The 9,487-nt window shown below is 44.2% G+C and overlaps 1 protein-coding gene across 10 annotated transcripts in view; it reads left to right on the top strand.

The window, feature by feature from the left end:
• Positions 1–385: 385 nt before the first annotated feature.
• Positions 386–9,487, top strand: part of GOLGB1 (golgin B1) — a 67,847-nt gene continuing 58,745 nt past the window's right edge. For all 10 annotated transcript variants that reach the window (XM_084802372.1, XM_084802374.1, XM_084802373.1 and 7 more), the window contains exon 1: positions 386–528. The gene's annotated coding sequence lies outside the window, so the exon portion shown is untranslated. The remainder of the gene's footprint in view (positions 529–9,487) is intronic.

Genomic DNA, 9,487 nt, shown 5'->3' with positions numbered 1-9,487 from the left:
TCTCACACATGTCCCAATACAAGCAGCTAGTGCTCCAAGTGCAAAATCTCCTCAGAAGCCTAGGCTACAGTCGCTAACAGGAGCAGCTAAGTGAAAAACTAGGGAAAACCGGAACTGCCAATCCATACAGCAAACAGCTGATCTTTGCAGCGTACCCACCCTCTCGGCGTTCCCAGGCCTTCTTGGATCTTCTTCCGGGTCACACCCCACCATCTGATTCCGCCCTGCTACTTCTTCTTAGACTCCATTGGCTCCGTGTTGGGGGAAGTGGATGCTTGAGGACATCTGGTTGGTTTCTGTCCTTGTTGACGTAGTTAGTTACAAACAAGGCGTGCCTGGTTTCCATGGTAACGCCCGGTGCGCCGCTCCGATAGGTCGACGGCTCGATCCGGTCTTCCGTCCCACTGCGAGTGGTTGGAGTCCCAGGGGTGCGTCCGTGGTGGCGCCGCGCTAGGGATACCCGAGCTGACGTGGCTTAGGCTGGGCGGGGGGGGGGCGGCCGGAGTTGTCGGCGACGGCCACCTGCAGGTGAGTGGAGTCGGCGGGCTCCGCGGGGAGCTCCCCAACCGCCCTGCCGCGGGACACGGGCCAAGGGACACGGGGACGCGGCGCTCGGCCGGCCGCCCCGCCCCCTCACCTGCCCGGGCCTCGGCGGTCGCCCCGTGCCCGCCGGCGTACACGGCCCCGGGGCGGGCGCTAGACAGCCAGTCAGTCTGCGGGCGGGCAGGGTGGTTTCCATCCCCGGGAGCCCGGGAGGCGGGCGAGCTGGTCAGCCCTGCGTGCACCGCCCTGTGTCCGAGCGGCCTGTGGAAGCCAGCCTGGGCACGCCGCCCAGGACGCGGGAGGCAGCCTGCCCCTGCCCTGCTGGACAAACTTAGTGTCCCGCGGGGAGGCGGGACCCGAGCCTAGGCAAAGGGCAACGCTGTTACCTCAATCGGAGGCCCACGCGTGACCCTGCTAATGCTGATGGGTTGGGAAAATGATGAGAGAGAGGGAGGGAGGGAGGGAGGAAGAGAGAGACACAGAGACAGAGACAGAGACAGAGACAGAGACAGAGACAGAAAGATGATCCAGGAGTCAGAGGGTGTTTGGAGGAAAGAGAATCTGGAAGGGAGTTCTGGAGGGGGGAAAAACCCTTGGTTTGGTTGTGTGGCATGTGTTGATGCGCAACAGGAATGCGGATAGGAGGGTGAGTCCCATGGCGATTGGAGAAAATATTTGCCAGGTTTATTTAAAGCCCTGCAGTTGGTCTGTGGGGAGAGGACAGTTTTGAGAGTGGGAGGGATATTTAAAACCATACATCAACGCGTTGCATTTCGGAGATAGTTGGCAGCTCTCCAAGCACTTAAGGGTCGAATTTCCAGATCTGAGCAAGATGACAATGGAAGCGTTCGTAACAAGGTGCGGAAGCCTTTCTAGAAACGCGAGTTGACAGGGTTTGGGTGGTCCGCATGACAGTAGAGGGTCAGATTCAGGAACTGTTCTTGTTAGAAAAATGAGACGATTTGGAGTAGACACGGGCGACAAAACTGAGGATAAACCGAACATTTTCAGGAGTTAAAAGTATAGCCAAGTGGCAGAGCACTTGCCTTCAGGAGGCTCTGGCTTGGAGCGTTGTGTTGATTACACTGCTTTTACTTCCTTGATCCTGGAAGGACCGTTTGATGCTTCCTTCTTCGCTACATTTGTTTGACTACATTAGTAGGTTCAGAACATTTTCAGTTGCATAACAGTTTGAGCCAATTCCTCCTAAGTGTATTTATTTTGTTTTATGTTTATTAAGCATATTTTGTGTTAATTTGGGTAGTGTACGAATACCTCTGAAAATACACCACATTATAAAATATACAACAATACAAATTAAGAGAATTAAATGAAAAGAGTTCTGGCCCACAAGGTAAGACACTCCACAGAATTTGAAGAAGGCATGCAAGGTGCTTCCTTGGTTTCTCAAGATATTGTGGACATCTCTGAGAATTCCCATGCTTTGGGGAAGTGGGGTTGCCATTCCACTGTCACAGAGCCCTTCCTAAAAGCAATCATCTTCAAAAGGTTTTCTTTTTAACCTTCTGATTGACGTTTAAAGTTCACCTCTCTTTCCCCACCACCGCAACCAACTTAGATCAAAGAGATGTTGCTACTACGCTTGTTTATAAAATATATCATTAACTTCTGTTGGTTACCTATTAGGAATAAGTTATTTGGGAGACATCTCACCAATGCTCATTACATACGACCTGTTATTCACACCTTGTTATTTACACTCCGTGTAAAGCAAACTGGGCTGCATGGTACCCACCACCCACTCCTCTTCCTCCCCCCCCCTCTGCCTTACCCCAGGGCTAGGAATCAAACCCAGAACCTAATTGATGCTAGGCAGGCACTCCGTTACTAAGCTATGACTCCTCCAGCTCTATAATACTCTTTCTCATTTTGGGTATTTTAGGATCAGTTATATGTGCTTTGTTGTTTGGTTGATTGTTTTTTATTTGATTTGTTTGGTTTTGGTTTTTTTTTTTTTTTGAGACAGGGTTTCTCTGTAGCCCTGGCTGTCCTGGAACTTGCTGTGTAGACCAGGCTGGCCTCAAACTCCCAGAGATCCTCCTGCCTCTGCCTCCCTGAGTGATGGAAATAAAGGCGTGCAGCACTGCCGCCCTGCCCAATTATCTGTGCTTTTGATCAAAGGAAACCCAGAGCTAAAGGGCATAATGTAAAGCACAGTTCTGTCTTACCCTGCCTCCATTCCCCTCTCCAGAAATAAGCACTGTAAATAACTTGCCCCTACGAAGCATTCTGGCTGCCAGAGCACATGTGTAATGCACACTGCCCCCACGTGAGGCTGCCAGAGCACATGTGTAATGCATACTGCCCCCACGTGAGCCATAATACATCTTTTTGCCATTTAATATTATACAGCATCTCTGATCTTAATGTCTGAAACATGAAGACTCAAAAATAAAGCTTTGTGAGTGTTCACATGTTAACAGTAGAAAGTTCAACACCATGAAACTTCACTTTGTAAACAAATTATTAAAGTTCTATGTAAAATTGCCTTCAGTCTGTGTCTAAAATATGTATGGAATATAAATGACTTCTGTGTTTAAACTTAGGTCCTGTTCCCAAGATGGCTCTTTATATGTGCACAAATATTTCAAAACCCAAAATGTTTCAAAAATATGCAACCATGAATTTTGACACAGCACATTGAGTTTACATTAAGCATTTTCAGTCAACATGAGTGTAAGTCCCTACCCTGCGTTTTCAGGCAGTGGTGCAGCATTCCCTTGTAGGAACACAAGCATACAGTTGGCAGTCTTCCCGTGGTGGGCATTTAGGTTGTTTCCAGTCAGGAGCAGTCAAACACTGCTGTGATGACATCGATGTGTCTGTGTGCGCTTATGTCTGTGTGAGCCCCGCTGTGGAAAAATAATAAATTACATGAGGGCATAATACTATGAATCATCATTTTAGCTTATGCGCTAAGAAAAGTACGGTCACCTACATCACTGTTAACATGGTGCCCTCCCACACACATCCCTGTTTTCATCCCGGAGGAAGAGTGTGGCATGAGGAAGTCATTCAGATGTAGCTCTGTGTCTCCACCAGCCAAGAAGCTTTGTAGAATCCTGTCACTGTCACTGGACAAATTATTTAAATTCCCCATGTCTTAGTTTATTCATCTTACAATTAGAGCTATTGAGTGTTTTTGGAGAAAATGAATTAAATTTAATGAGGACAAATAGGTTCTATGTAAAGGCCTGGTGCTTTGGGGGATAGGCAGTGTTGCGTATATATGCTGCAGTTCCATTTATTTCTAAATTAACAAAAATTCTTTTGTATTATAAAATGTTAATTTTACCTTTCTAATTGAAAATGTTATTTTTACCTTTCTAATTGAAAAGGTATAGCAAATATGATTTTCCTAGCTATTGTAGCAATACTGTCCGATTAACTCTTCAGCCTGGTTGTGGATCATTTTGAAAATTAAGAAATTAGCTGGGCAGTGGTGGTGCATGTCTTTAATCCCAGCACTTGGGAGGCAGAGGCAGGTGGATCTCCATGAGTTCAGTCCTGGACAGCCAAGGCTACACAGAGAAACCTTGTCTTGAAAAACCAAATAAATAAAACCACTGAGATGCAGTAAAAAATGCATGACATGAACTTGAGGAGTGGCTCAGTGACACTCTGTAGTGATGTGATTCAGATTTCAAAGCAAGTGATGTGAGAATATGTATACACAGGCACACACATCTGCTCTCTGATTATTTTGCTTCTATTCCTATGGATGTTGTACTATGTTCTCTATGGTTAGGGATGCACCATCTATTTATTCTTATAATTCCTAGTGAAACACTATACACCAAATACATTTTTTTTAAAAAAATCCATAAATAGTAAAGGCCTTGAGAAAATAAGACTTTTTATTTTTTGTTTCTATTTTATTTTAAATTTTATTTTATTTTTGTATGGATTTTATTACCTATATGTATGTCTGTGCCTGGTGCCTCTGGAGTCTAAAAGTGGGTGGAGTTACAGATGGTTGTGAGCCCCTTTGTGGGTGCTAGGAATCAAAATTAACCCCTGAGCCATCTCAGGTCTCATGGCAGGCAAGGTGTGGCGCACGTGGACTTTGAGAGCCTGTTTGTATTTGCCTGTTTTATAGAAGCCTGCCCTTCACAAGGAACTCTGATGTAGTTTTCTATCTAGTTGCTGTTTATGATTCTGGCTTTACAAAGAGACAGCAATCACATTTTCCTTGTGTGTGAATTTATTCCCACAATGTTCTCCCGATTGCTGGTCTTACAAGCGTATTTGCCAGTTGTTTTGCAATGAGCCTTATAGAGAGGGATGGCCATCTCGATCCACTTAGCTTTCATGGCCTTGCATTCCTGGCCTCTGAGCTATACAAAGCTCTCAGCTCAGATACAGGACCCACTCTCGGGTCCTGGGGTCGTGGAATCACATTGGCTGTCTTTAGCTGGTCCTTGTTATTCTTCCTCCTAAGGTGAGGAAACGGACGGACGAGGTGAGATGACTTAGGAGCCTAATGTGATGCCGCTGCTGCCTGCTTAGCCAGAAAGCTTTACTCAGCTCTGGATCGCTGTTTTCCCTGCCATGCCGTCCCCTTCAAATCAACCTCTAGATTCTTGGGTTTTTTTTTTTTTATGGTAATGTGTAAAGTATTTAAAGTATAGAGCTTGCACTATTCTTACAGTTCTCTAAAGACGTTATGAGGTAAAAAACCGTTGAGCCTGAGACTTTACCGTTTTTCTCCTTGAGCTGAGAAAAGTAGTACCACCATAATTCAAGCTGCGTAGAAGTAAGTGGAGACAAGCAGGGCTGCGGCACAGAAGGCGTTGGGGAATGCGAGCTGAAAGTGATGGGAAGCAGCTCCCTAGTTAGGTGTTTATAGGGTGTGTAACAAAGCCTGGCTTTACGTCTAGAGACGCCTCTATGAATATGCCAATACCCTGAGTTGATTACCACCAGTGTATGCACTGTATGCCATACATCATACACTGTATGCACTGTGTAAATATCAATAAACTTCCTTATAGATGTCTCTAAATGTAATTGCTTAACAATTTCCGTTAATTTTTCTTTTTTAAAATACCCACTTATAAAACAAACCACAAATAAAGAAAGCCATACTATAAAATAAACTTTCATAAGTTAATGAAACAAATATAACTTGGTTGATCATTCTAGAAGCCTTCCATGTGTCCTGTGCCATTCCCAGCCCTCTCTTTCTTTCTAAAACAACCGCTTCCTTGCGGTTTCCATCACGTGTTATAATCCAGATGGGAATTTTACCCTTTTAAAACTTGATACCAAAAAAAAACCCCAAACAAACGAACAAACAAAAAACCCAAAGAACTTGATACATCTCCTGTCTTTTTCCTTACAATTGTCTACCGAGAAACATGGGGCCTGTGGCCTGTGGGGTTGGATACGGTTGGGCCGTCTAGTGTGTTCTCTGTTCTCTGCACTCTGCAGCTGGCAGCAGGATGGGTGCCTGGATCTGAGTTTGCATCCTTTGGCAACACTGTAGGAGGTGGTTACAGAAGGGGCCTCATGTCTGGGCGTGGTTCTTTTATTCTCAGCTGTTGACTGATGAGTATCAAGATGGGTATGCTCGGTAGGGCTCGCAAAATGTTAGAGAAATTGTCTTTTTGGAATAAATTTGTTGGGGCGCTTGAGGTGGTGTGTGTGTGTGTGTGTGTGTGTGTGTGTATGCAGAGGCCAGAGGTCAACCTTGGGTGACCTCAGGAGCAGTCCACCCCTGTTTTATTGAGACAGGGCCTCTCACTGGGACTTGTGCTCATTAGATTCAGTAGGATGCCCAGTGTGTCTCAGGATCCCCTCCACCTTCTCAGTGCTAGGATTACACATGTGCTGCCAGGCCTGGCGTTTCGTGTGCCATTCCCTCTTCTACCGGTCACTTTTAGAAGATAAAAGTTCAAGTGGGCAAGGCAAGATAAATCCTCACATTTTTCTGCTTTCCGCAGCCACTCGTTCAGATGAGATAACTAGCTAGTTAGTATTGGAGTTAAATTTACTTATAAGTTTCTCTCTATTGTATTTTCTTTTTTCTTCTGTTAATTCAGACCTTCTAGCTAGCCAGTGGGAACTCGTTCCTGGGCCCTCTTGACATGATTATAGTCGACTTTGCTAGCTTATTGCTAGCTTGCAGGTTAAGACGCTTCCTGTGTGATTTGCTACTTGCTGGGCTGTATTGTATTTGCTACTTTATGGGCTGGAATCAGCCACTTCCCTAGGAAGCATACTCATTAGACATTTGTTTTTGTATCATGACCCCATTGTAGGCACAGGGAGAGTCAGCACTTCTCAATTTGTCACTGTTACTAAAATCATTTTTTTTATTTTATTTTTAGCAGAGAGGGGGAAAGATAAAGTATAATGTAAATACCTCACAAATTCATACTAGTGTTCCCAAGTCAGATTTAAGATCTGCAGTATATTACTGTCTTGTTTTCTTGTACTGAAAGTTTGATAGATTGCTAATTACTAATGTGCATTAATTCTGCATTCCACATACAATAGCCTAGGAATAACAATGTTCATGCTACCACTTCTGGTTGTTAAAAACTAATTTATAATTTTTTGTCATTTTTGTGTATACTATTTACATTCTCCCTAATAGCCATAGTTGCCTTACATGTTGTTAACACACAGTTGCCATGTCCTGCTCCCTACCCTGGGCGTGGTTGTACTAACTGTATGGTTAATATTCACCACCAGTCTTCATGAAGATGTCTTCCCACACATGCTTTCCTTACATTTTATCCTGTAAAGCCGGGTGCAGTGGGACATGCCTGTAGTCCCAGCGCTCGGGGAGGCGGAGGCAGGTGGATCTCTGTGAGTTCGAGGCCAGCCTGGTCTACAAAGCAAGTCCAGGACAGCCAAGGTGACACAGAGAAACCCTGACTCGAAAAACAAAACCGAAAACAAACAAGTTTTCTCCCGTAGAGCCTTTGGGAGGTGCATCATGGAAGACGTTCCATGTGTTTTCTTCCTCTGTATAGCATTTTGTCTCTGCTCCTTATATGTGTTGCCATTTTACTAGAAATAAAATCTTTGGCTCGCTTTTTCTTGAGTATTTTAAATCTATAACTTTTCTGATGCAAAACAATTTTATGGTCATTCTTATTTCCTTGGCTTAGTAGTCATATGACCTTTTGATATAGACCCTAATGGAGTGTTTTTAAAATCTAATAATTTTACTAAGCAGTATGATTAGTCATTCTGGGTTGGTATTCGCAGGTACATGGTGGGCTTTTTCAATGCCTAGTTTCAAGTTTGTATTTAAATGTCAGATGAGCGTTCTTGAGTTACATTTTCCCACATCTCTGCTTTTCCTTCAGAGATTCCAGTCTAGATTGCTTTCTAAATATATCCCCTCTTTCATTCTGTTTGACTCTTTTTGTTTCTTTGAAAACAAGTAAAATTATTATAAATAATTATAGATATAAACAGAAAGGTTTCAAAGACTATACATAGTTCCTAGTTTTCACCCAGTGTTCCCTGATATTAACATGCTATATTAGCAATAGGCCAAAGAAGCCAACATTGCAGGCCTGTAATCATAGCATTTGGGAGACCAAGGAAGCAGTATTGTGCATTCAAACTGTCCTGGACTGTAGAACACACACTATCCAAAACAAATAAATAGAAACACTGTTTGAGTGTGTGTGTGTGTTACTATTTCTAGTGATCTCATGAGCATGCTCATGTGAGTGTGTGCACATACACACACATCAAACTCTACCGTGCACATACGATTCAGTCCTCTTTGTACCGCTGGGATCATGGCACGTATCCCCCAAAGATAAGGGAGGTCCCTATCCCCGTTGCTTGAGTAGGAGGACCCTCTTCATCTCAGCGGCTCTTCTCTAGTTGGCCTGACACATTTATTAGTGAACAAATGCCAACGCTCTGGTGCTTCTCCTGGTTTGTTGCACTCCTGTGGCTGTCATCTGTTTCTTCCTGAAAGGACACTACTAAAACCAGATTCTTTGGTGGTTGTTGATTTTGGCTATTGCTGCATTAAGTTGGTGGTTGATAACCTCCAGTAATACATGATAAACAGGGGCTCTTTGTTGTTTTGGTCAGGTTGCCAACAGGCTTTTAGTGTTCATCTGCTTGTTCTTATCTGGGGTCCAAGAAGTGCACAGATATTTGTGCTTCCCCGCCTGGAGCCACCTTCTCAGTCCATCAGTCAGTTATTTTCTCTTGTTTGCTTATTCCTAAAGGCGCCATGTAAATTCTAAAGATAGAATGGTTCTGTTTGCTATGCTATATTCTAGTATGCTTTTCTTTAGAAGACATACATAGACCTTTATGTCTATGAATGATTCATTAATGATACTAATTTCCCTTATTAAAATTTATCATAGAGGGCCAGGAATGTGGATTAGTGGTAGAGTGCACAAGGCCCTGACTCCTCAGATAGCACCACAATATAAAATTAAATAAATTAGCCTAGGAGCCTAGGAGTATAGCTTAGTGGTGGGTGAAATGGAATATACCATTTGTTGTATAGGGTCTTAGGTTCAATCCCAATACAAAACAAAAGCAGCACACAAAACTATAGAAAATAGGACTTAGAACGTTGAAAATAACCCGTCCCCCACCCTCCATCCCCTTATCCTCAGAGAAGGGGGTCCCCCCCATGGATACCAACCCACCTGGTGCATCTAGTTGCAGCAACAGAGTCAGAGACAGCTGCCCCCTCTCCTCCGTGTGCTCTAATTGTTAAGGGAGCCACATGAAGAACAAGCTGTGCATCTACTACATACGTGCAGGGGGCCTAGGTCCAGCCCATGCATGCTCTTTGGTTGGTGGTTCAGTCTTTGTGAACCCCCATGGGCCCAGATTAGTTTACTCTGTAGATCTTCTTAGGGTGTCCTTGATCCCTCTGGCTCCCTCAATCCCCCCCCCCCACACACACACATACACTCTTTAA

Source organism: Acomys minous, assembly GCF_964271855.1.
Source record: "Acomys minous genome assembly, chromosome: 11".
In the NCBI taxonomy this organism is placed as follows: domain Eukaryota; kingdom Metazoa; phylum Chordata; class Mammalia; order Rodentia; family Muridae; genus Acomys; species Acomys minous.
The sequence above is the reverse complement of the archived record's forward strand: the minus strand, read 5'-3'. Positions and strand labels throughout refer to the sequence as shown.